The following is a 27,416-nucleotide window of genomic DNA, read 5'->3' on the forward strand; positions in this document are numbered from 1 at the left end:
CGCTGCGGCGGGGCCCCGCGCTCGCACCTGAGCGCCTCGCCCTCGCTCCCAGGAAGGGCCGCCGGCGGCGGCGACGGGCGGGTCGTCCTCGCCGCGGGCCGGCGGGCGGGCGGCGGAGCGGAGCGAGCGCGGTGCCGGGAGCGCCGGGGAGCGCCGGGGAGCACGGGCCCGCTCAGAGGCGGCGCGGAGCCCCGGGCCGCGGGCCCTGCAGTCCTTCCTGCGCGTCACACGGCAAAGTTGTCTCCAGGCTCCCCGGGCGCCGCATCCACCGGCGGGCGGGCGGGCGGGCCGGCCGCTGCGCGCTCCGCCGGGGCCTCTGCTCCGCCCGCCTTCTCGCCGCTCGCCTCCCTCCGCCCGCGTGCGCGGGCCGGCGGGGCGCGGGGCGCCGGGCGAGGTAGGCGAGGCGGCGGCGGCGGGGCCCACTTCGCCCCGGTCTCTTCTGGCTGCGCGGCGGCGGCGATGCGGGCTCGAGCGCCTAAAAGTCTCGCCGCGTCCCCGGCGCGGGCGTCCTCGCTGGCTCTCCCACCGGCACACGCCGCAGGGCCGGGAGAGAGCAGGCGGGTGGCGGCCGCGTCCCCGCGCCCGATCGGCCGCGACAGAGTGCGGACCCGCCAAGGAGGAGTTCTTCGCTTTGCTCTCTTCTTTTACTCTCCTCGTTTTTTCTCCCAAGGGGGAAAAAAAAGCCGCACAATCTCCGTATGTGCGCGCGCGTTGAGATAGACGTTGGCAGAAAAAAAAAAACGGGGGGGAGTCTCGCCCTGGCCGTGCGGGAGGAGACTGTCCGCGCCTCCCCGCTCCGCTTCCCGGGGGCGGGGGGGGACAGGGGGAGGGGGAGGCGGAATCTGTTCAGGTCGGTGCTGCCCGCTCCCCCCGCCCACCCCCGCTTCCCTCCGCTCCCTTCCTCTGCCTTCGCGAGAAGGAGGGGCGAGCCGGCCCTCTCCCCTCCCCCCTACCCCCCGCGAGGCCGGGCCAGTTCTGCGGTCCCGAAACTTTCTCACCACGTGGGCGCCCCGGACCCCCGCCCAGCTGGGCGGCTGGCGACACCGACGGGCTCCCAGCCCAGGGTCCCGGCGCTCTCCTTCTCCCCGCGGCCGCGCAGGCCCTGCCCCCGGCCTGGCCGCCGCCCTCCGCGCCCGGGAGAGGCACTTCTCGCCGCCGCAGCCGCCCCGGGCCTGCCTGGGGTGCTCCCTCAGGGGCCGCGGCGAGGCGGGGCGAGTCGGCCTCGGGCGCCGCGGGCTGGCTCCGCCAGTGGATGTCGCTCCCGGGCTGCAGTGCCCGAGCCCAGCGCTCCGGGCCGCCGGCGCACCGGGCGAGTCGTGGGCCCCGCGGGCTGGAAGGGCCTGGCCGGCCGCTGCCTCTGCCGGCGGCGCGCCCCGAGGAACTCCTCGACTGCGGGGGGCACCGGCCTCGCCGCCAACAGGCCTCCGAACTCCGGGCTTGGCAGGCTGGCGAGGTCTCCAGCACCACTGCCGCCACCACCCCGCAACTGACAAACCTTGGCTTCAGACAGACCCGGGTCCCAGTCGAGGCTCAGCCACGGCCAGCTTTGCAGGAGTGACCGTGCGTAGAGTCTTCACATTCTAGTCCCTACCGCCTCATCCGTACCTGGGGCCCAGTAACGCCTAGCATCACACGGGCTGGTGGGGAGCCCCAGAGGAGGCGACCGGGCCAAGCTCCTCCCAGCACTCAATAAATTATGATTCCAAGGCCACCGTTCTCAGGCCGCCAGACAAGAGATGCTGTCAATGGGCACCAGACGCCCAGCCCCGTCCAGAACCCCAAATGCAATCCGTTCTTTCTGTTCCCTCCTCGCGCCCCTACCTGGGTATGGAACTGCAGGACGGTGCTCCCGGGGCGCAGCAGGAACACGGCCCTGCCCTCTCCCCTCAGTGGTCCAGACCCCCACCCACCGTGGCCTCGCTCCATAACAATGGGACTGCACGGAGGTCTTTTAAATTTCTTAGCATATTGGGGAGCCCAGGACGCCCGAGGTGGACCTCGGCCCGCAGCTCAGGGCTCCCCCCAGGCCCCGCGGTCCCTCATCGCAAGCTTCTCTGGCCAGCCGGCCGCTGTGGCGCTCAGCCCGGACCGCAGCCTCGCCGAGGCCCGCAAGTCTGGAGGCCGAGCGCCCCCTCCCTCCCGATCCGAGGAACCGACCCGGAGGTGCGCAGGGCCGCTCCCGAGGTGCAAAAAGGGGGCTGGTCTGGCTTTACCAACCCAAAGTCGGAAGCAGGGGCCCAGCAGGGGCCCCGAAAGGGCAGCCCTTTGACTCCTTAGGGCCTTCTCCAGACCCCAATCCTCTGCCACTCCCAAACTCACAGCACCCCGTGCCCTCGGGTTTCCACCTCTCGCCCTGTCCCAAAGCCTGTGACCCTTGGGCAGAAAGGAGATGCTTCTGCCTCCTGGGCAGCCTGGGCCACCACCTTCTGAAGCAGGCCGGACCCACCTTTATGATTTTCTTTGCATCCTCCAACCGGGCACAATGCTGTGGTCTTCTGGCACTTTCCATCATCACAGCCCCCAACCTACTTGGCCAACTCAATGCTCAGTCTTCAAGACCCAGCCCAATCTCTTCTCCTTGGTGAAGCCCGCCATGGCCTTCTGGTGCCCTGAATAGCCATTTGCCAGGTTAGGCCCCTCAGCCCAGTGCCTGGCTGTTACCTCTTCACCTGTCTGTCTCCTGTGTGGGGCCTCAGGCTCTGGTGGACAAGGACCAGGCCTCTGTCTGATGCCAGACCCGGCAGACAATCAGAGGAGCTTACTGAACGGAAGTTTGGTTGGTCGACTGATTGGGAGAATTCATTAGGCCAGTGAAGGATTTCCCACCCCTGATCCCCAGCACAAGCTCACAGTAGCGTTCCTTGCCTGCTGGGTTACAATCCTCCTTCTTGTGAGTTCCACCTGGGCTGGACAGACCTGGGGGAAGAGGGGAGGACGCCACGCCTTTGGGAAGGTACAGCATCCCACCCATCGCCCTGGCGCTGGGAAGACGCAAAAGGCACCGTGTCCTTGCTGGTAGGAGGAGGTTGTGAGGAGGGTCCACATTTTGCTCCCTGATGGAGGAGCTCTCAGCCCCGCTGCCAGTCATCTGCTGGGAGGGAACTGGGTCAAGCGGTAGTCAGAGACCATCTGCTCGAGAAGCTGGGATTATCCCGCCCTCTGCTGATCCCCCAGCCCGCAGGAGCCAAGGGTGTAAATTGAGTTCTTCCAGATCACCTTGTGCTTTGGAGGGGGGAAGCCCCCCATCCCCTACTGAGGGGCAAGGACCTTTTCCTGTTGCTTCAAAGCTTCATTTAGCACTGGACTCCATTCTCCCTTAGATTGAGGGTGACCTCAGCCCTCAATCTGAGCCAGGGATGTGACTGCGCCTGTCAGTTTTTTGCATTGTTTGTTTTGTTTTGTTTTGTTTTTGGCTGCGTTGGGTCTCCGTTGCTGCGAGCGGGGGCTACTCTTCGTTGCAGTGCACGGGCTTCTCATTGCGGTGGCTTCTCTTGTTGCGGAGCACAGGCTCTAGGTGCACGGGCTTCAGTAGTTGTGGTGCACGTGCTCAGTAATTGTGGCTCGCGGGCTCTAGAGCACAAGCTCAGTAGTTGTGGCGCACGGGCTTAGTTGCCCCCTGCACAACCAGGGAAGCCCCCCACCTGTCAGTTTTGAATACAGTAACGCACGGCAACACTGCAGCCAACACCCTCCACCCGGGCTGCAGGAGCAGGCTGCCCACACACACAATGCTGGCTCCCTGATGCCATCAAGGAACTCGGGCCCGCTGGGGAAGGCGGGAAGAAACATGGCGACACCATGGGTACAGGCACACAGAGCACGGAGAGGGCTTCGCGCGGGGAGCTCAGAGCACTCGCTCTCACAGTCGTGTTTAGTTTGGTTTGGTTTGGTTTTGCATAACCCATAGCTCAGTGCCAATTTGGAGCTGATGAAGATGGGCAAAAGTGACAAAGCAGACCGTAAAAGTGAGCCTCAGCATGCAGTTCTTGGCCGCACAGCCCCTGCAGAGCGTTGGGCAAAGTCCCTCACAGCAGTGGGCACTCGGGGCCTGGGATGGAGAAAGGCCTCCGTCTGAGTTGGGCTCAGGGACCTGTGTTCACTTTTCCACCACTGGTCGAGAAGCCACAGTTGCCAGACCTCACCGTCGTACATCGTAACTCTGTAGAGCCCCTCGCCGTCTGAACAGAAGAGCTTCCGTGCCAGACCAGACGAGACGGCCTGCCCACCAGCAGCCCCAGGCACAGGAGCGGGACAGCCTGGAGCCAGGTGATAAGCAGGGCCGAGCCGGGGAGCTGCAAGGGCCCAGTGACCACCAGCTGACCTTTGTAAACGCCCAGGCATCAGCACAGAGCCCTCTCAGGAAGCCCCAAGGCCGGCCTCATGTCTTTGTGATCCCGAGGCAAGTCCACGCGTGAAAAGAGAGCGGGCATGGGGGGTTTACTTTGACGAGGCAGCCCCGTATTTCTCACCAGGGCAGCTGGACGGTGCCCACCTTCCGAGAGCCCCAGCAGCCCTTCACGTCCTCAGGTCCCCTGCCGTGGTCTCCAAGGATGCTGGTCATCTCTGAAACTCAGGAGCTCCAGAGCTGAGGCCGCCTATGCTACGGAGCTGCCGTGCCCGGCACCCAGCTTGGTGCCACGTGTGAGCCGAAATCAGTGCATCCCACGTACCGGTGATACTGAGACGCCCGTGTGTGACCTGGTCATTGGGCCTGGGGTCCAGGCGCAGACCCCCGAGTTGCAGTGGTCCCACAGGGCAGCCCGCTTCAGGTGTGCCCCTCCCCGCTTCCCACCCGGCACGAGCATCTGACACGGGCACATCACCCCTTCGCGTGGCCCCGTGCTGTTCCTAAACGAGCTCTAGCACGGAACCAGCTTGCAGCGCTTCTCACCTAGTCGTTACCCTTGACCTGATGCCCTCGGTCCCGGCCCCCTGAAACCTACTGTCTGCCGGCGAGAACCACACAAATCACTGGGTTCCTGGTTCCATTCCTGGGAAGAGGCTAGCTTGAGGGGAGACGGGGAGCTCCCTCCCCTTCCCCGAGCAGGGCTGGGGGCGGGGGTGCTGGAGGCTGTGCAGAGTAGGATTCCACGTGTTTTGAATGTTCAGGAAGTATTTCAACAGCAGGCCACATAGGGATGGCTGCCCAAGTTGGTATATTTTCTAGGAAAAGAGAGGTGCTAAATACACCATTTGGGGAGTGTCCCACTTCAAACTGCTCATCACAAACTAGTCCTGGCCCAGAATTCCTTCCCATTCGCTCGATGACCACACTGAACTGCCTGCTGGTGATCCAGCAACACAGAGTCAAACTCCCGACGATGGCACCCTCCCCACGGTGTACTGGGGAGACGGGTCCACGCGCAGGACGGCTCGGCAGCTAGCTGGCACCTGCAGTGCAGTGGGGGCCAGGACACTCTGCCGGGAGTCTCAGAGGACGCAGGATGTGAACTGAGCCTTGAAGCGGAGAAGGCTTCTCCCAGGTGGACGGGAGAGAGAGAAGGTCGGCCTGCGAGACCCACCCCCATCAGGGAGGCAGGACCACAAGGAAGGGGTGGGTATTGGCGCCTTTCCCATAGGACAGGAGGCCTGGGCAGCTAGTGGCAGGTGGGGGCTGAGCAGGAAAAGTCGAGGCTCTCCCCCACCCCATTTCTGCCCTGAGGGGTCCTGTCTACAGCTCCTAGATGTCCATGGGTGGCCAGAACGCAAAGAGCTGCTTATTTTGCAGCTAACACAGGGCAAGGGAGAATTTCCAAGGTTTCTTTGCTTCGGGTCTCCAAACCCAACTGTGTCCACTTTGGGAACACTTGGGTCCCAGCATCAAACTCCCTTCAGTGGCATTCCTCGGTCCTCAGCCGTTCTCAAACTTCGGAGCCAACCTTGGCGTCTGCGCCTTGAGGGATGAGGCGTGCCTCATCCGGTGAGCCGCCGGCCAAGAAAGATGCACGGCTGAACCAAGACAGCGTTTCTCAGGTTCTAATGTGAGACAGGGACCAGACAGAAAAAGAGAAAATAGGGAAATTATCCTTGTATATACAGGTACAGACAAGGCATCTTTTTGCTTTTTAAACAAGACCAATGAACATGTTCTCCCATTTATGTATATGAAGCTAAGGAACTCTGCTCCCCCAGGTCACGCCACCCCTCAGTGGGCCTGTGCACCCCGTCTCCCTATAGACCCATGCCTGGCAGGCTCCCATAGTAAAGCAGCTCGGAAAGAGGCCATCGTAATGCTGTGCTCCACACAAGCGCTCCCTCTCCTTACAGAAGACTCTAATTGAATGCTCGTAGCCAGTGAAACAGTCTCCGTCTAGCCATCGATGGGAACTCCACAGGGGAACCACCATGGCTGTAGAAGAGAAAAAAAAAAAAAACCAACGCCGTTACCAGCTTCATCTCCCCGCAGCCCAGGCCTGCTGAATGGCCCCTGAAGCTGTGCTGAAGTCAAGTCCTCTCCGTGTTCAGTCCTTTCACCTCCAGCAAGTCAGCACTGCAGCCCCGCTGAGCAGGGCCCGGGGCCCCAGTGAGTCAGGAGCTAGCCCGAGAAAAGAGGCGTTTCTTACACCTCTCCTTGGGCCCGAGGGCATTCACCTCTTTTAGCCCCTTCCCTTCCCCATGCATTAGCTTATGGGTTGAAATCCTGGAGAACAAAAAAGAATGAAAAGGGAAGGATCCGATTTTTGCTTCATGACTAAATGTATTTATATCTAATTAGGAGACCCCACTGTGAAAGGGGTAAAGTGTTTTGGTTCTGGCCTCTTGAAGGACAGATACCTACTGTGTGCTCGTTCTCTGAGTTGGTGAGAGAGACCCAGAGTCGGTCTGCTTTAGCGACACCAATAGAACTGTGAGCAGGACACCGGTGAACAGGTAGCATCCTCAGGGCTCCCCCTGCCCGCGGAGCCCATCAGCCCAGAGTTTTTTCATGCAAGCTCTTCTCAAGCCAGGGATTTGAGGATTTGCCCTGTTGTACTTCTCCAAAAAAAAAAAGAGAAAGAGAGAGAAACAGAAAGGAAGAAAGGAAGGGAGGGAGGGAGAGAAAGAGAGAAAGAAAGAAAAAGATTCAGCATCTGTAGGGTGAAGACACACACAACATTAACCTTTCACTTGAATTTCACCTCCTTTAGAGGGTCTAACGCTTCTCAGACCCCCCCCCCGCAACTTCCTACTGACTCAGAAATAACAGCACAGAGCAAGGAACTTAATTAAAAATAAAAAAGGAGCTGCTAATGCCTTGGCTTTCATCGGGGACACAGGTGCTAAAACGCGCGTCCACTGACATTCACTATCACTAGTCAGAAGCAGCTGAGAATATGCATCTGTATAGGATCCCTTTATGACATTGCTGGTATCTATAAGTGATGTGGTCAAACTGTTATTTACCTAAGCTCAGCTCCCAAGAATCCTGTATCAATTCAATACAGAAATACACACATGCCCATCTTGCATGTGGCGGTAACTCACCCTTTCCAGCCACAAGGGCGTGTTCTGGGTTCAGGGCCCCTCAGCATCATCTCCAACGCTTCCCGATGCGTCCGTGTTTTCTTCCCAAAGTGCTCTTTTATCCACTGTACAGAATGCCTTTGCACAGAGGACCTAGTGAGGACAGAGCAGCGTGCCAGGTGACGACAGCGCTGTGGCACTCTCCTGCCTTCAGCTCCGCGAGCCAGGCCCCCGGTGTCAGCAAGCGCAGAGCCAGGAGTGTATCGGGCGCCGGGGAGCGGGAGACCCTCCGCCCTGGCACCAGGGTTGGAGCAGCCCTGGAGGAAGTAAGGCAGAGCCGGTCGGGGTGGAGAGGGGCGTCTGGCCGGGGCCTTCCAGACAGCAGATGCTTGTGCCTTCTGTCTTCGGAGCAGAAGGACCCGAGCGGGGTCATGGTGACTTTGCGGGACCGCACCCGCCCACAGCAGCCCTGCGAGCGAGGAGACATACAGCTGAGACGGGGTGACCGCCCAGACAGGGAACAGGAGGGACAAGAAGACAGGAGCCGTCAGGGAGGTGGAAGAAAAGACAGGACAGGGTGGCGGCACGCAGCCAGGTGGGCTGCAAGGGCAGCGGTGGCCAAGAAGGCTGAGTGCAGCAGAGGGTCCCAGAGGAGGCCGGGATAGGGCGCTGAGGGGGCAACCTGGGCCAGGGGATGGGTGGTCACCGGGTGAGCAACCTGTCCTGGGGAAAGAGGACTCGAGGGTGCAAATGGCACTGTGTCCCTCCTGATCTGGGCCAGCGGGCACAGAGCTGCAAGGCCAGGGCAGGGGTTTCAGGGGGGCAGCCTCCAAAATTGGGAGCCGAGGGATGGCTAACTCCAGACTCAGCAGTGAGCAGACTGCATGGGAGGCCTGGGGGCAGCCCTCGGGCCGAGTCCCTTGGGGAGAGGACTGCCTGGGGCATCTTACACTGAGAGACAGAAATGGAGCCCCAAACTGAAGCCCAGCCCAGAGGCTGGAGGGCAGGGGACAGTGGTGGTCCCAGGAAGGTCAGCGCAGGAACTGAATTCAAAGGGCTGGATGGTGTGTGTGTGTGTGTGTGTGTGTGTGTGTGTGTGCGTGCTGGGTATGGGTCTGTGTGTCTGTGTTTGTGTGTTGGGTATGGGTCTGGGTGTGTGTTTGTGTTGGGTCTCTGTGTGTGTGTGTGTTGGGTATGGGTCTGTGTGTGTGTTTCTGTGTTGGGTATGGGTCTGTATCTGTGTTTGTGTTGGGTCTGTGTGTGTGTGTGTTGGGTATGGGTCTGTCTGTGTTCGTGTTGGGTCTGTGTGTGTGTGTGTTGGGTATGGGTCTGTAGGTGTGTGTGTGTGTGTGTTGGGTATGGGTCTGTGTCTGTGTTTGTGTTGGGTCTGTGTGTGTGTGTGTGTTGGGTATGGGTCTGTGTGTGTCTGTGTTTGTGTTGGGTATGGGTTTGTGTGTGTGTTTGTGTGGGGTCTGTGTGTGTTGGGTATGGGACTGTATGTGTGTTGGTGTGTTGGGTATGGGTCTGTGTGGGTCTCTGTTTGTGTTGGGTATGGGGCTGTGTGTGTGTTTGTATTGGGTCTGTGTGTGTGTCTGTGTGTTGGGTATGGGTCTGTGTGTGTGTGTGTGTGTGTGTGTGTTGGGTATGGGTCTATGTGTGTGTGTGTTGGGTATAGGTCTGTGTTTGTGTTGGGTCTGTGTGTGTTGGGTATGGGGCTGTGGGTGTGTGTGTTGGGTCTGTGTGTGTGTGTGTTTATGTGTTGGGTATGGGTCTGTGTGTGTGTGTGTGTTGGCTATGGGTCTGTGTGTGTGTGTATTGGGTATGGGGCTGTGGGGGGGTGTGTGTTGGGTATGGGTCTGTGTGTGTGTGTGTTGGGTATGGGTCTGTGTGTGTGTGTATTGGGTATGGGGCTGTGGGGGTGTGTGTGTTGGATATGGGTCTGTGTGTGTGTGTGTGTTGGGTATGGGTCTGTGTGTGTGTGTTGGGTATGGGTCTGTGTTTGTGTGTGTGTGTTGGGTATGGGTCTCTGTGTGTGTGTGTTGGATATGGGTCTGTGTTTGTGTGTGTGTGTTGGGTTTGTGTGTGTGTGTATTTGGTATGGGTCTGTGTGTGTGTGTGCACATGTTGGGTATGGGTCTGTGTGTGTGTGTGTGTGTGTTGGGTATGGGTCTGTGTGTGTGTGTGTTGGGTCTGTGTGTGTATAGTGTTTGTAGTGGTGTGTGTTAGTGTGTGTGTGTGTTGAGGTATACGTGTTGTATGTGTAGGGTTGTGTGTTGGAGTGTGCAGGTGTCAGTGTAGGATGTGGGGGGGTGGGGAGTGCAGGTGTGTGACTAAGGCACCGAAATACAGGAACAGTGACCAGTCTCAGCGTACTTGCGCCAGTAGGATTAAGAGCGAGGGAAAGAGTATCAAGGCCCTTTTCCTCCCTAAACAAACTCACTCCTGACTCCACGGGAGACTTAGAGGGCAGAATCCGTAGGAATTTGTGATTGAGGAGGAGGAGATGGCGAAGGAGGAGTCAGGAACGGCAGGAGTTGCCATGGAGACCCTTCCCGCGGCCAGGTCGGATGTCTGAGATGGTCCACGGGGCCTTGGCGCTGGCGGCATGGCCGCCGCCCCACCGCGGGGCCCACTGGACAGGGAAGCACCGACTTGCCCAGGCCCTCCTGCTTTTCCTGCCTCCCCACCGCCGCAGAAAGAAAACGTTCCCGAGTCCCCTGGACTGACTTCCCCTGGAAACGTCAGGAAGGTGTGGTCTGCGGAATGTGGCCATCGGAGGCTCCAAAGGGACCGGCTGGGTGGGTCTCCCAGAAGCACCCATGAGCCTCGGGCCTGGGGAAGGGGGGCTGTGTGGACAGCACACCTCCGGCCTGACTAATCCAGAGCTGGGGGTCAGCGTGGGGGCCGTGGAGACAAAGCGGCGCCAGCCACACCAGCTGCCCCCGGTGTGCAGGCTGGCGACCTGCAGCCCCCGGCATGTCCCAGGAGGAAGAGCCATCCTCCAGCAGTTAACTCTTCTACAGCCAAGCTCCATCCCGCAGTCCGTCCTCCGCCGTCAAGGAAACAGTGCCAACGCCTGTGATGCCTCCGGGCTTCTCACCTGCTCCCGTCGCCTCTCCAGCTTCTCATGAAGGATCCTCTTCCTCAGCCACAGCCGCTCTCTCTCTCTCTCTCCTGCTGCCCCTGGGAACCACTTCTAGTGGCCCGAATAGCTGTGTATCTCTAGGATAACCACTCGTCCTCGCTTTCCTGGGACAAAGGAGTTTCCCAGGATGTGGGACTTCCCATGCATGGTCCCAGACAAACCGGGATAGCTGGTCACACTGGGGGCCTCACCCCTTCTCTCTTTACTGAGGCAGCGTCCTTCCCCCGAACCTTGTCTGCCAGGAACACGCTCTATCCAAACTTGCCTCCACAAGCTCTTCCGGGTCAGCTTCTGCCTCCACTGAAATGGACACACTGCCCCATCCTCAGTGCCCTCCTGGTAGCCAGCTCTTCAATACGCGTGCCTCTCCGTGTGGGCTCAATGATCCGTGTTGCCCACTAGACTCTGGCTTCTGGAGCACAAGGCTACACTGTCTTTTTGTCTCTCCAGCTGTCACTAAGCCCAGCAACCATGAATGAGCCACGGGTGTTGGCTGAACTATTTTCAAATACGTGGGAAGGAATTCTGTGAGGTATGGAGACACACAAGTTAAAGTTCTTCCAAAAATTCCGAAAAGTCATCTTATTCCACTGATTCTTTTAACATATACTTCTTAGGGTGCCTATCCTAGGCCAGGCCCCGGAACTATAGCTGTGAACAAGACAGTCAAAATCTCTATCCTCACAAAACTTTACTATTGAAGAAAGAAACACACCATAAATATGTTCTTAAAAGCAACTAATTTCCAAGAGTGAAAAGTGTCATGGATTTTTAAAAGGCGGTTGAGGGAAGCAGACTGGTCAGGGGGCCGCATAAGTCAGGAGAGCCTTGTCTGAGGAGGTGACCCAAAGATACGGAGGAAAGCACAGAACTCTGGGGGAAGGGCTCCAAGGTGGGCCTAAGCTTCGAACGTTCAAGGAACAGAAAGCAAGCCCATGCGACTGGAGCACGGTGAAGCAAGAGGAGAAGGACTGCAGGAAGTAGAGGCCAGATCACATTAAGCTTTGCAAGTTCTACTCCTTAGGATTCGATTTGACCTCCGTGACGAACACAAGCTATTTCTCACCTAGGAAAAGCTCAGAATTAGGAATTCCAAGCCTGGTATGATGGCTCCGTGGTCACTGGGCCCTCATGCTCCTTGTACTTTTCATGAAGTTTCTATCATCAAAGTTATAATCACAAGATGGCTGCTGGAGCACCATCCATCACATCTTCATCTCAAGCAGTGGGAAGGAGGAAAGTCGAAGAGCAAAGCCTTGCATCCTCTTGGCTGAGCCCATGCTCTTGGAAGAATGATCCCAAGAGCCCCACTCAACAAACCTGCTTTTCTCTCATTGGCCACCTGTAGACGTAAAGGAGGTTGGGAAATATAGACACTTGGCTGGGTGCTACAGGGCTCCAAATTAAACAAGGGTTCGACCAGAAAGTGAGAAATACAGAATAAATATTGGGTGGGCACAGAGGGTGTGGCTAGGAGCCTGAGGATTGTTCTAAGTGCAACGGGAAGGTTTTGGAGGGTTTTATCAAGTGCTGCTGTGGTCTGATTCACCCAATGGGAAGGTCAGTCTAGCTGAGGGTGCAGAATAAACTGCAGGGAGATAGAGGTGCTGTTACAATAATCCAGGTGGCGGTGGTCAGACCAGCATTTCAGCAGTGGAGGTGGTGAGAAGTGGCTGACTCTGGCCTCTGTTTGGGGGGTTGGTGTCGACAGGACTTGCTGATGAACTGGGTGTGGGGTATGAAGGCAAGAGAGAAATCGGAGGGCAGATCCCACGTTTGGGGGCTGAGAGGCCAAGAAAATGTGGTGCCACTTATGGGAAGGGGGGAGATGGGGAGAGAAGCAGCGGGCGATAAACAGTTCCCCTTGACTGTCTGGATTTTGAGAGGACTGTTAGGCACCGGTAGGGGTGCTGAATAAGCAGTTGGAAGAAGTTTGGGGTTCAGGGCAGAGGTCAACCAAATTTGGGAGCTGCCAGCATACGGATGGCACTGAAAGGCAGGGCGAGGTGAGTTCCCCCAGGGACAGGGTGTCGATGGACAAGAGGAAGGGAGACGGCCAAGGGTGAGGCCCCAGGGCACTTTGGCCTTGAGAGGTGAGAGAGCCAGCGAAGGAGGAGAGAAACGAGGCCAGCCTGGTGAACGGTGAACAGAGGGGGAACAAAGGCCAGCTGCCAGATGACGGGAGCGGCCGAGTACAGTGACAGCAGAGAACTCACCCTGGGCCTTAGCGGCTGATTGGATCCAAGAGCGATCTCAGCAGAGCGGTGGGGACGAGACCCTGGAGAGAAGAGCTGAGAAGCAAGTGGACAGGCCAGGATGCTCTTCCCAGCAGCACGACTGTGCGGGCCGGCAGAGAGACGAGGCGAAGTTAGGGGGACAGGAGGTCAGGGAGGGCTCGCCCACCTTCAAGCCCAGGGCCCAGGGTCAGTCCGGATAACGAGGAGCTCCAACCCTGCTCTGCAAGATCCCCAGAGAGGGTGGGAGCCACACAGGCTTGGGTCTAGAGGGTCAGACCCTCGATGGGGAATCTCGGAGGTCGGTCCTCTCCCTGTGGCCCTAGAGGTCATTTCAGAGCCAGCAAAGCGAGGCTGAGGCCCCACTCGGCACAGGTCCCCCTGCTGGACACAACCCTGCAGCATCTCGGTTCTTCCGGGGCTGCCCACGGTCTGGGGGGGAACTTTGAACCCGCTTGTCTCTTTCTGGCCCTGAATCAGGTACCCCTGCTTTGGGGGGACACCCAGGTGCTGGCCAGTCAGTATGCCATCTCAGAATTTGTTTTGCCAAGCAGCGTTTTTCAAACTGTAGGTTGTTAACCACGAGTACGTCATGAGTCCAAATGTAGAGGGTTAAGACCTTCGTTTTTTAATGCAATAAAAAGGAATAGGATCGAAAATAACAGAAATCACACATAAAAAGGTGGGTATCTTTCATGACGCTCGTCTCAGTGACATCTGTTTGTATATTTGTGCGCATGTGTGTTCTGCATTGCCGTGTCAAGGGGATTTGTTACATCGTGTTTAAGTTCCAAGGAGGGTGGGACTTTCCTGGTAGAGCAGTGGTTAAGAATCCGCCTGCCAATGCAGGGGACGCGGGTTTGATCCCTGGCCTGGGAAGATCCCACATGCCGCGGAGCAACTAAGCCCATGCACCACAACTACTGAGCCTGCACTCGAGAGCCTGCGAGCCACAACTACTGAGCCTGCGTGCCACAACTACTGAAGCCCGCGCACCTAGAGCCCATGCTCCGCAACAAGAGAAGCCACCACAGTGAGAAGCCCATGCACCGCAATGAAGAGTAGCCCCTGCTCGCCACAACTAGAGAAAGCCTGTGTGCAGCAACGAAGACCCAACGCAACCAAAAATAAATAAATAAGTTTATTAAAAAAAAAAAAAAAAGGTCCAAGGAGGGGAAAGCCACCTGCCTCTAGAACCTCCCCTTGTGTCCCTGCCCCCCAGCGGTGACATCCTCCACAGTGGCCTGGGTGGGCGGCCGCCACTCATTCCCTCTAGTGGGATGCTGTGTCCTGGATGGATGTGTTGGAGAAATAGTATTTCCAGGTGGGCAGTACCCAACCCACCGTTACTGGGAGTCGCGTCAAATGCACCGGAACACGACCACACACTGCCATGGGAGGACCCTGCCCGGGTGCCCCTACCCTGCTGAGCGGAGCAGAGTGATGCTGTAGCCAACAGCCAAGCCCAGACCTGTCAGGAGGACAGACCAGGGGTCCTCAGCGTGCCTGCACAGCCCTCCCCCGGAGATCCTGAGGCAGTGAGGCTTGGAGGCTGCCTGGGCATTGAGGGGCTCTACGGCTGATTCTAACACAGGGCCGGGGCTGAGGACCACGGGCCCAGAAGGGGATGTGATGCTCCCACTCCCTAAGCAGAGGCCCTGGAACCCCTCAGAAGCCGTGCCCCCTCCTCCCTTCCGCAGCCCGACAGACGTGCTTTGTGGCTTCGGTGTCCAAAGCTGCTGGGTCCCCTGGGTGTGGCAGAAGGTGGTACCAGGCCTGTCGGCTCCCAGCTGGCCCTCGGGACGTCAGGCGCATCGCCCAGGACTCTCTGCCTCCTGTCCCAGAGACCCCAAAGCATTCCTCTAAGTAGAAACACCCTGATGGCATGTCTGGCCGTGCACAGGGACCAGCAGGGAGCCAGGTCGCCGTCAGCCTCCTGCATTCTTCAGACATCTGCACCTCCCCACCCACCCTGGCCATCTCCTCCCCTTTCTTCGAGGAAGAAAGGGGTTATCCGAACATCATGGGGACTGGGATTTGATTTGATCGTAACTTGGTTATAGAAATTTCCGAGCACACGCGAGGGTGGAGAGTTAGTACAATCAGCCCCGCGTACCCATCACCCAGCTTTCGCGGTCCACTCACAGCCCCTGTGCACTTGCGCCCCATCAGAAAGGATCTTGCCACCCAGTGTCACAGCCCTTTCCACCTGTGCACTTCCTCCTAGAACAGGGCCCAGAAGAAAACACCTAGAAGCCTCCAGTAAACCCTCTGGGATGCTGAGAACTCTTGTCTGGAGACCCAGCCCCGGGCTCAGACACCAACAGGCGCTTCCCTGTGCGCCTGGCGGGGATGGAGACACTGCCCGTACACTTATTTCAGGAGAACGGGGCTTGTCGAGGAAGGTTGGCCAGATCCCACTCTGTCTTCAGAGAAGCTGCTGGTGGACTTCCTGAATCCTTACTGGTTTGGGGCTTGTCTACCCGCTCAGCACCCAGCTGGTCCACACTGCATTGGTCAATTGCCTTAGAAAACAAGGAACATTGCCTCCAAAATCCATCAGCCCCGAGGTCACCTCCTTTAGCCATGAGATGAAAATATATCTGAAGTGTGTTTACCTGGGGAGGAGAGAAGGGGTATGGCAAAATGGCTTATTTCAAACTTGAGTGGCTTTGTTTGGGTTTGGTAACAGCTAAACTATCTGAACTCCAAACCAAAATAAATTCACCTCTGAAGTTAACCATGTTATTACATCAGTGCTGAGAAAATAAAGTTCCAGCATGATGGGTCTCTCTGTTTAGCTAGAGGAAAGGCAGGGCTGCTGGCTTCTTGTCAGCTGGAATGTGGTGTTTTCTATCATGGTTACGCTGCAGGGGTGTGGGGCGGTGTATGTGTGTGTGTAACCTAATTAATGATGTTTTAGTAACTGTGGTGTGAAAGGGGGTGGATAGATATGAAAATATAAGGGGTGCTGAGAAGGTCCCTGGGCCCACCCGGAGGAGGGTTCCAGAATGATCATCCCCTGCCCGCCCCACCCCAGAGCCCTCATAGACTCAGCGAATCACAGGACGACATTTAGGGCTCCAGTGGCCCTCCAGGAAATCACAGGTCAAGGGGTTGGAAAGGTCAGCAAGGCTCAAAGACGACCTTACTTTGGGAGACAAGCTCCAGGTAAAAGAGGAAGCGGCACCCACCCCAGGAAGGGACCCGCCCCTGCCCCACGATGCCCTTGGGGTATCGGCAGGCAGAGGACAAGCCAGCTCCTGCAGCCATGGAGAGCTGAGCCGGATGATCCACTTGGGTGTCGCTCTGTGCACCAGGAACTCAGGCCACAGCCCCACAGCCTCCAGAGCTCACGCCGGCCCTGCCCCTGGCCTGGAGGGCTTGGTCCTGGGCTCTGGCCCCCTCGCATCCCCGCCAGGCTCAGGCCAGGCAGACTCCCCCGGCCACCCCCGCCGGGTCGGATGGAGACTGGTGCACAAGGACGTTGACCTAAAGAACCACGGGCCCCAGGGCCAACACCAGCCTCTGTGCTTCCTCAAGCAGGTCACCTGCAGCCCTGTGTTTCACCCTCCCGGTCCCCATTCCCCGGCAGCAACTCTGTAACTCACGAGAATTCTCCCAGCAGGTGCCTTCCACGCCGTTCGAGTTCTCGAGTCAGAGAGATCTCCCCCCAGTGGAGCTGGGGGCCTTCCCATCCCAGGTTCTACCTCAAACTCAGACGTTTGTTATTTTGAGGACTTTTTACCATATCTGTCATCGACATCACCTGCCCACCAGCTGCAGAACCCGGAAGCAGCCTCTGCCCAGGCCCGTGGGCTCCTTCGGCAGGGCAGGCTGAGGCCCGCGGGTCACATCTCATCGAATCCTGGCCACAAACCCACCACTGGTCCCATTTTGAAGATGCAGGAGGTTGAGGAACCGGCCCAGTGTTCCGGGTATGGAGTCTGGTGGAACCACAGGCCTCAAGAGGGAAATAACCACCCCCTTCCCTACGGAGGTGTACTCCTCTGCTGGGACTGCCAGAACAGAGTACCCCCGACGGGGGGCTGCCATGGCAGAAACGTATCGTATCGCAGCTCTGGAGGCTGGACGTCCGAGATCAAGGGTCCTTCTGAGGCTGGTTCTCTCCTTGTCTTAGAGATGCCATCTCCTCCCTGTGTCCTCACATAGTCTGTATCCCATGATGTGTGTCTGTATCCCGATCTCCTCTTCTTTTTTTTTTTTTTTTCCCAGTACGCGGGCCTCTCACTGTTGTGGCCTCTCCCGTTGCGGAGGCTCCGGACACGCAGGCTCAGCAGCCATGGCTCACGGGCCCAGCCGCTCCGCGGCATGTGGGATCTTCCCGGACCGGGGCACGAACCCGTGTTCCCTGCATCAGCAGGCAGACTCTCAACCGCTGCGCCACCAGGAAAGCCCAATCTCCTCTTCTTATAAGGACACCAGTCACAGTGGATTACGGCTCACCTAGTGACCTCGTTTTACCTTAATTATCTCTTTCAAGACCCCACCTCCAAACACAGCTGCTTTCTAAGATACTAGGGGTTAGGACCCAACACATGAGTCTGGGGAGGGGGAGACACACCTTAGCTCATGGTGGACTCAGGGCCCGTGGTGGAGACGGGGTGCAGCCAGCTCTAAGAACTGAGATAGGCTGGGACCTGGGACCTGAGACCCTTTGCTGCAGTGCTTGCACCTCAAGCAATAACATACAAAGAAACTGTAAGGGACTAAAAATAACTGTGTGCATGCAGTCAGGGTGAATTATGGACAATAAGATACAAAAAGACCAAAAACCCAACTGCCACTTCTGAGGAGCCTGGAGCAAAAGCATGTCCTGCACATGGCCCCTGCACTCAGCACCACCAAAGGGGTGGGCGGAGCACCTAAGCCCCGCCTCCCCCGACACACCCCCATCCTCACCCCAGATAAGGAACCAGCTCCCTCCCCCCCTCCTTAGGGAGCGAGCTCGGGAACATGTTACTAGTTCTCGCCCTCCCCGCTGCCACAGGGGCCCCAGTAGAGCCTTGCCTGGATTTGTCGTCTGGCCTCTTATCAGTTTCTATTGATAAGAGGAAACCCTGGTCGGTATCAGACTCATCGACTCGGTTTTCCTGAGTGCCTGCTGTGCGTCAGGCCCTGGTGGATGTGACATGGCCCTGGATGCCACCACGTGAGCGACACATGAAAGGAAAGGGCAGCGGCCCAGGGAGCAGCTCTTCGCAGCAGTCTGTTGAAACCCTCCAGAGAGCCCAGAGCATATGCACCTGAAGTTTGCGAGGATGTCCAGAACACACCTGCCCGCCACACAGACTCCGCAGGCCCCCAGAGTGCGGCCGCCGCGGGCTGGCACCGCCCCCCGCTGGCCCGAGGACTCTGGGGGCCCTCCGGTTCCCATTCCCCTCCTCACCCTGAAAAGCACGGAAGTGTGGGCACAACAAGAATTTGCTGAACGAGTGAACGAATCGATGCAAGTTCCGACGGATTCGGTCCTCCTGGTCTGCCCTCACTTCTTTCCTACTGAAACATCATCGAATTCTGGGCCAGACCCACCACGCACAGTAAGGATGGGGCCCTACGGAGCTGAGGGTGCCCCCGGAGCGGCAGACAGCTCACCAATGGGCAGCAACGCTGCCCCCCCCACAACGCTGCATCCACCCCCTGAGTTGCTGGCTCTCTCTGCCCTCGGGGGAGGAATGGCAGACGTGGAATTTCAAAGCCACCAGCAGATGCTCAAGAGGTGGGCATCCAAAAACCCCCCTGAAGCATCAGGTGTCTCCTGATGGAAGGGCTCGTTCGACGCCGGAACCCATTACGTCAGGGAGGCTTCTCCATAGGTTTGAGCAGCAGGCCTGCTCCTCGGCTGTCTGGATCGGTTTGGGTGTGGTCTGGTCTTGCCTCAAGGCAGGAGAGAGGGCCAGAGGACCTCCCTGCGTCCCCTCCTGCCCCGGGATTTCAGGCAGACGTGAACATCTGGGGAGTGACAGTAGCTGAGCGATGCTGATGGCCCGAAACCAGCAGTAACAGGGTGGCCCGGTCTGGGCAATCCACCCTGAGCTCACCAGCTAGTAGGGTTGCAAATAGCAGCAAGCAGCTGCCAGGGTTACCCATGTGACAGAGCAAGAAGCAGCACGGAAGTGCCCCACCTGGGAGGAAACAGTAGTGCGGCGTGGGCGTGTGTCCACGGGCGAGCGTCCAGGACACATGCACGCAGAATGTGTTTATGCAAAGGTGGTGGGAGGCCTGCTTGGTAGGTCCCTCCCCTCAGATCAAGAGAAGCTGGATGAGAATCACAGCTCCTGACCAAGCATTGTACACACCTTTAGCTTTGCTGCCTGGTTTTTCTTCACCAAGTCCTCAAAGAAGAAAGGGCTGGGGAGACCCTCTCAGTTTCACACTGAAAGACAAGAAACACTAAGAGATGGCCAAGATCACACCAACGTTGCCCCAGACCCAGTGGATTTGCACTGACTACTATGGGCCCCATGCCTTTCTAAGTAAATTTTTGCTGTAGCTAACTCTGAAATCAGCTTGGCTTTTTTTTTTTTTTTTTTTTTTTTTAAGCTTGGTGTAAACTTACAGTTACCAAAGGGGAAATGGGTGGGTGGGGATAAATTAGGAGCTTCGGATTAACATTTACACACTACTATGTATAAAATACATAACCAACAAGGTTATACAACAACTGTATAGCACAGGGAGCTATATTCAGTACTCTGTAATAATGTATATGGGGAAAAAATCTGAAAAAGAATGAATATATGTATATATATACAACTGAATCACTGTGCTGTACACCTGAAACTAACACAACATTGTAAATCAACTATACTCCAATAAAATTTTTTTAAAAGCCTGGTGTATACTAGCACAATCACCCACTAACCTTATCCATCCGTCACCGAATCAACCCACTCGCATTTTTGAGGGTCTGTACTTGATGTGGAAGAAGTATTACCTTCCTTCAAAGAGTTTCATGTTGGGGACACAAGACAAACACAAGAGAAACAACCATAGACAAGGTGAGGCAGCCTGTGACAGACAAAGAGTGAGAAGCAACCTGTGTGCTCAGAAGGAAGTGGGAGCCCATAAGGGCAGGGTAATCAGGGCAGGCTTCCTGGAAGAGGTGGCACATGTGCCAGGTCTTAGGGAAGGCTTGGATTTGGAAGTTTTGGAGGCAGAAGGCATTCTAGGCCAAATGAACTACCAGCAGGGGTGAGGCAGATCCAGGAACAGGAAGAGGCAACCCAGGCCCAGTGCTGAGGGCCCCCAGGGAGACACAGGTCAGAGACAAGTGGGGGCAAGCCTCCCAGGCTCTGGAGAGGAGCCGGGCCAGGTGCCCTGTGAGCTGGTAACTCCGGCAGTTTTCTGCAGAGAGAGAACTTCCCCAGAGCATCTCTGAAATGACTGTCGCAAGCAGATCAGGCAGCGCGTGTCATTTCCCGAGCCCAGGCGCTCCCTGGGTTCGCACACCGTCGGACCACCTATCACGCTGCCAGTCAGGAAGTCAACAGGGCTCCTGGCGCTGCCAATGTCCGCACACGGTCTTTTCCACCCGATGGGCCCCTTGGACCCCCTGCACCTCTCAGGTGTTTTATCCCCCATGAATTTCTTAGTACATGCATCACACACACACACCACACACACACACACACACACACACACTCACACACACACGTGTTGAATGACAAACACAAGACTGTACCAGTGGACTTGACTTTAGTTAAAAGCACATATTTAAAACCTAAGCCTCTATGGTAGCCTCTCAGAAAGCTCTCTGCGTCCACGATGAATTGCTGAACCAGCTGAGTCTTTCATACGTTCTTCCCACAGCACACGGGGGCTTTGCACCGCACAGACCCAGCCTGGTCTGGTTTCCTGTGACTGAGTGTGCCCTCCCCCTCTGACCCCCGGCTTCCACCCCAAGACCCTCCCCGGCTCCCTGCCTGCCGACGTCCCCACCCAGAGTCGCTCATCATCCCTGTGTGCTCATCGATGGGCCTGCACGGTGCTCACATTCTGTGGAGGCAAGTGGAAAACAAATATGCAAGTAATCACATCAGCAGAAGCATTCATTGCACGTTGTGGTCAGTGGATAAGGAAAAACACGAGAGGGAGAGAAAGGATGGAAGTGTCATCTGAGCCGAGGCTGAAAGGATGAGCGGGAGGTTGTGGATGTGACCTGTGAGGACCGAAGTAACCCCGAGATGGGGAGCAGTGTGTGCAAAGGCCCTGGGGTAAAATGGCTCAGGGCAGTCAAGGAACCGGGAAAGAGCCAAGGGGGCTGCAGCCTGGTGACCAAGGTCCCAAAATGAGGTCCCACAGGGTTTCCAAGACTGTGGTTGGACTTCTGCCCTTTCCCATGCCCTTTCCTTCCCCAGTGATCACCCGCAGGTCGTGGGGTCACCGTAAACCTCCCCCTTCCGTCTCACGCTCAGTGGGCCGCCAAATCCTTTCAGTTCTCCTTCAGAATCTCTCCTGACTCTCCGGTCTCTCTCGCCCTTTGCCTTGCTTTGGGTCCTCACATCGCTCACCCGGCAAGGCTGCAAGCCTGGCCCCTTCTCCCACCTCCAGCCCAGCCCCTCCTGTGGGGACCCCTAGGTGCCGCGGGTTAGCTTCCTAAAATGCACGTCTAACTGCGGTGCTTGTGCCTGAAAACGCACATCCAAGATGGCAGCTGTTGGAGCCCGGTGACGGACACACGTATCATTCTGCGTGTTTGGAATTTTCTGTAATGACTACCGCAAAAACAAAACAAAACAACAAACACCCTCCTCCTACCCAGGAAGTCTTAGCCTCAAAGAAGGGTACTGATTTTCTGCGCTTGGCACATATTGGCTAAGTATTAAAAACTCAGTCAAGGAAGCAGATTTACGGTGCATCAGTCTGTGTGTTTCAAAGTTTCCCCTAGTCCCACTGCTTTGAAAACACAGTCCGTCTGTCTTGTGTGCGCCCCGTGGAGTCACCAGCATCACCTGGCATCCAGCCGCGATGAGAAGCCCGCGGGTCCCAAACACTCCCGCTCATACCCCACAGGCCAGACCCTTCTGTTGGTCCCTCCACCTGGCATGTCCTTCCGCCCTTGATAAAGCCCCACTCAGTGGTCAAGCTCAGCCTCAAGGTCAAGTGTTCAGAAAGCCTCTCGTCTGTCCTGGTCTGTATGGCCACCTTCCCCCTGGTCTAGGGGCTCCTGGTGGGTGAGGCTCGGGCTGCCATCGTGACGGTAGAGCAAACGTTCTTGCTCTGTGCCCGGGACACAGGGTCCTCGTGCCTGCCTTGGAAGGGTGGCACTGGAGTCTCCACTTCTGAGCAGGGGAAGAGGCTCAGTGCCCTTGGTGTAGGAGCTGAGAGGGGCCAGAAAACGGCCTGCAGAGCCCCCGCTGCCCCGTCCTGCTCGCGGCCCCTCGCTTGGCAGCCCTCAGGCGGTGCCCTGCTCGGACTCTGCTCACGGAGCAAACGCAGGCCATGCATTAGCGTCACTGCCCACCCCGCACTGTTCCCATCCGCCTCTCCCCCATCCCGACCACCCCAAGCAAGCCTCTGTGGGCAGCTGAGCATCCAGCTACAGACCCGAAGCCCAGAGGCTCCGCTGACAGAGAGTCAGGGTGCATCTCGGCCTTGGAAGACCCTCGTGGGGGGACCCCTGCTTCCCGCGGGTCTCCCCACCCGCTTCATGTGCCACATGGAGCCCTGTGGTGTATCCCCTGGGCATCCAAATGGGAAAAGCGGCTGTCGGGCGTTCCCATGACTACACCGACCTGAGCAAACTCATTCCCAGGGAATTTAACGTGATGAGTGCCTTACTTCACTTTGTCCTCATGGAAAAGCCAAAAGCAAGACCCAAAACCATGGCGGAGGTCTGTGCTCAGACTTGCCCCTGATGTAACATTAACGACACCCACTGCTCCAATATACCTGTTTGTAAAACGTTTTTCTAAAGGGCTCATGTAAAAACTATTCAGGTATCATTTCTCCCCCGTGCTGCCATGGAACGTTCCAGAGGCTACAGCTGAGGACGATAACAAGAGGACAGGCTTCTCCCCACAAGTGCCAGCCTGTCCCCATGGCTGAGGCTCTTTGCCTTCACAGAAGTGGTAGTGGACAAAGGGGTGGCCAGAGCTTAGCTACATGTGACACCAAACCAGAAATTTTTTTTTTTTTTTTGCGGTACGCGGACCTCTCACTACTGTGGCCTCTCCCGTCGCGGAGCACAGGCTCCGGACACACAGGCTCAGCGGCCATGGCTCACGGGCCCAGCCACTCCGCGGCATGTGGGATCTTCCCAGACTGGGGCACGAACCCGTGTCCCCTGCATCGGCAGGCAGGCTCTCAACCACTGTGCCACCAGGGAAGCCCTGGATTTGTTTTTAAGTTTTGGGGAGGAACAAGAGGTGTTTCTGGCAATCTGGGCTGTGTCCTCTCAGCCCGGTAACACAGGGATTCATATCAATTATACTGTCAAAGGACTTCCCTGGCGGTCCAGTGGTTAAGACTTCGTGCTTCCACTGCAGGGGGTGGGGGTTCGATACCTGGTCGGGATCCCACATGCCGCGCAGCATGGCCCAAAAGACAAAAAGTTACACCGTCAAGCCTCACCCACCCTGGCAAAGTTTGGGGGGATTGGGGAAGCCTGGCATTTGGGTCCTGGAGGCCTTGGTTTGCCCATCTGCACATCGAGGGCTCACTAGCCTGTCTGCCTGCACAGGCTGTTGGGAGGCTCGGGGGCGGGGGAGCACACCATGGACCCAACCCCCAGTGCGAGCCAGACTCTCCAGAAGCTGGAGACCCTCTGGGGCTCAGCGGTCTGGTCACCCCCGCAGCTGAGCGGCAGAGCCTGGGGACACTCAGCGTGTATTATACCCTCGCCTGCTGGTCGGGGAAGGTGTGGTCAGCTGGGGACAGGGGAGGCCCCCAGGCAGGTGGAGAACTGTCTGCAAAAGCTGGCTCTCTGCTTCGAAGTCACCACCATGATTTCTTCTATTTGTTACTTTTATCTTTTCCCGGCTCTGGAGTTTAAGGCCTTAATGAAGCACTGGAAACGCACAGGAAAAGCCTGGCCCCCTGACTTCTAACCCCATCCACACTGTAGCAGAGGGACCAGCACCGGCCAGCTGGAGCCACTGAGGGCCACTTTCAGACCTCAGACTGCTGTGTGATTTGGTTTCCTTACAGAAGATCTAAACGCTGGAGGGATTTCCCTCCTTGAGTCCTGGGCCTGGTGGCCACCCTTCCTGAGCACCATGTCCCCATTGTGGCCCCAGGCAGTGTCCCCAGCATTGGCAGGTTTCCTGGAGAAGCCTGTCCCCCTCAGCACGGCTGTCTCCGGGCCTCCACCTCTGCAGCTATGACCTGAGTGTGCGGGAGCCTCATTTCCTCCCGGGGTGGTAAGACCGGGTCTGGAGGAAGGGTTCGCTGTTTGTAAACGTTCTAGAAATAAAAGAACTTAAAAATGAGAGCTGAGGGCTTCCTTGGTGGCACAGTGGTTAAGAACAGTGGTTAAGAATCATTTTTTTAAAAATGAGAGATGAAAAAATGGTTTCGTGCCTTGAAGTCGTTCACCGGATCCCCAAGGCTCTGGGACAGAAACCACAGGCGACCTGGGGTGGACAGAGCCTCGCTCCTACCCCAGGGTCGCGGGCCACCTGCGGGGAGCCCCGGGGCGCCCTCAACCTGCCTTAGTTAACTGCACAACGACCTGCTAAAGCAGGTGTTCTCAGCACTTTGCAAGCAAAAAGTAATCACCCCCAAAGAGCAGCTCCAGAAATGACTGTGGCTATGACAACATTATTAAACTATGTATGTGATTTCTCAAGGTGAAAAAAAAACAAAAAACAAAAACTGAGCCTCAGAGAGATTAAGTCGTTGCCAAAATCAACAGTTCCCAGGTGGCAGGGCCAGGACAGGCATCCAGGTCTGACCCGGCCCACAGCCCACCGTCCCCACTCGGGGCGCCGCGTCCAGGAGAGCCTCGCGCAGCCCAGCTCCAGGGGCCGGATGGCAGGAAAGCGGTGGGCTGGGTGGGAGGGGAGGGGCCGGGCAGAAGCCGACTGGCCGCTGTGAAAGCCAAAGAGAGCAAGGGCTGGACCCCCGGCGAGGCTCCATGAACATGACGAGGGGTGGGCAGCTGCTGCCTTTGACTTATCACCCCGGCACCCCCCAAAAACAGCAGGCTGTGGGGTCAGAGGACGAGGCGGGTGCTATTGTCGGGTGCAGGGCTTCCAGGAAGCTTTAGCAGCAGCCGCAGGCCGAGCTCTACTTTACGTGTGGTCAGTGGTCCTGGGAGGGGCCCACAGGTGGCGTGGAGGGTGTCCTGAAGCACGCTCAGGACCGGGGCATCATCTTTTTTTCTTAACTGGAGTACAGCCGATTTGCAATCTTGTGTAACTTTCAGGTGTACAGCAAAGTGATTCCGTTATACATATATATATTGTTTCAGATTCTTTTCCCATATAGGTCATTACAGAGTGTTGAGTAGAGTTCCCCGTGCTGTCCAGTAGGTCCTGGTTGGTTATCTGTTTTATATACAGCAGTGTCAATAATGTGTCAATCCCAATCTCCCAATGTATCCCCCCCAACCCCTTTCTCCTTTGGTAACCATACGTTTGCCTTCTACGTCTGTGGGTCTATTTCTGTTTTGTAAATGAGTTCATCTGTATCATTTTTTTAGATTCCGCATGTAAGTGATATCATACTATATTTGTCCTTCTCTGGCTTCACTTAGCATGACAATCTATAGGTCCACCCATTCTTTTTCTATGGCTGGGTAGTATTCCATTGTATATGTGTACCACATCTTCTTTATCCATTCCTCTGTCAATGAAACAAGCAAGTTCCCAAACCTCAGGGGCTGAACCCAATGGAAGTTTATTTCTCACTCACTGAGAGCCTGAGGCTCTGCCTGTGGTCATTCAGGACCCCAGGCTCCTGCCCTCTGGCGTCTGCTCCATCCACCGGAGGGCAGCGGGCCTGTGGGGGGCAGTCGGGGGAGCGTCACGGGCAGGCCTGGAAGCAGGCAACATCCCTCCCACACCTCCCTGCTCAGGACCAGGCCCATAGCCACAACCAACAGGAAGCTAGAACAAGTCATCCGGGGTGGGGGGCGCCCAGGAGGAAAAGGACACAGGTGTTTATAGCCATTTCCACCACCAGGCGAGGGCTCAAATAAAGGAGAGAAGATTCCAGGGTCTGGGTCGCGAATGGTCACCATAGGTGATGGGAAATGAACAGCCCCTCGCGCTTGGGTCCTCTCAGCAAAAGTTTTGTGAAAACTCTGAAGATGTTGAGTACATCATGCTCCCTGGCCCAGCCTATATTTCTAACATGTGGACACAAGGCCTTTTCCACGTGTCTCTGCAACAGGACGGGGCCAGCTCTAGTTGGCTGTTGATCGGCATTGAAAATGTACGGTATCTGCCAAAAAACGTCTTTCGTGATTCAAAGGAGCGAAGCCCTAACACTGGCATTTCAGATGGTCCCTCGAAGCCTAGGCTCACAGCCATCACTGGGCATTGCCCCATCTTCATCGCAGTGGACACTTCCAGAGGCGTCCCGCTGGCCCGTCACTCCTACGACAGCAAGAAAGGCACATGTATAAGAAGGCCTTCTGAAGATCAGTGGATCTCAGGGCAATCTCAAGATTTTCCCTTTGGTTCTTGTTCTAGGAATTGGCTCGAGAACACCAGGCTCCTTCACACCTTCCCTTCCTTACAAACAAAGATATTGTCTTCCATTAAAAAACAAAAAACTTCCCAGGCCTGTTCTGAGAAGGCTACGTGGCTCCGTCCTTTCCCACTCTGGGAAAACATAGGTGCTGGTTTGCCCCCAGGGGTGGCCACGTGAGTACTGTTAATAACCTGTTACTTTCATCTAACAGCTTTGTCATACACAGTTGTTGAAACCCATCAGCACCAAAGGGCAAAAGAAACACGGGAGAGATGAGCCAGTAGAGATGGAAGCGTGGCCCTGTGTTGTTCAGATCTTGCAAAATCTGTAACTGTGGGGAGAGAGGCGTGGGGAGAGAGGAAGAAAACAACTGAGGCCCAGAGGCATCTGGGAGAAATGCTAGGCTGTGCCTGGGTGTTGCACAACGGGGACCTGCCTTCCCAGGGGCCTTTCCAGGCGCCGGTAAGGGATGGGGCCCTGCTGGTGGCTCATTTCATCCCCTCTGGAAGGAACACAGGGAGTTCGTTCAAGGTTGCAGTGTCCTTTAAGTGGCAAAGAGGCCAGCAATGCCAGGGCACGAGAAGGGCATCTCTCCCACGAGAGAGAGGTGAGCAGACAAGCGTCTACCTGCATGAGGTGTGTTTACAGGAGGAGAGTGAGGTGTTTATTTGCGTCCAACACATGTGGTCAGGGTAGAGCACAGAAGCCCATTCATCCCCTACTTGCCCCACAGCCTAACCCTTCTGCTTTAGTCATCTGGCATTAACAACGCCTGCTCGGCAAGGGCCAATGAGTGACGGGCGCCGCTGCCCTGGGCCAGAGGAGATGGGCTCTGGAGACAGGCCGGGGCCCTGCTCCGGCCACACTTCAGCTGTCCCTGATGTTGGTCTGCAAAGTTCAACCAGAAACACCCTCCACCCACCGTTCCTACA

Source organism: Hyperoodon ampullatus (assembly GCF_949752795.1).
Source record: "Hyperoodon ampullatus genome assembly, chromosome: 8".
In the NCBI taxonomy this organism is placed as follows: domain Eukaryota; kingdom Metazoa; phylum Chordata; class Mammalia; order Artiodactyla; family Ziphiidae; genus Hyperoodon; species Hyperoodon ampullatus.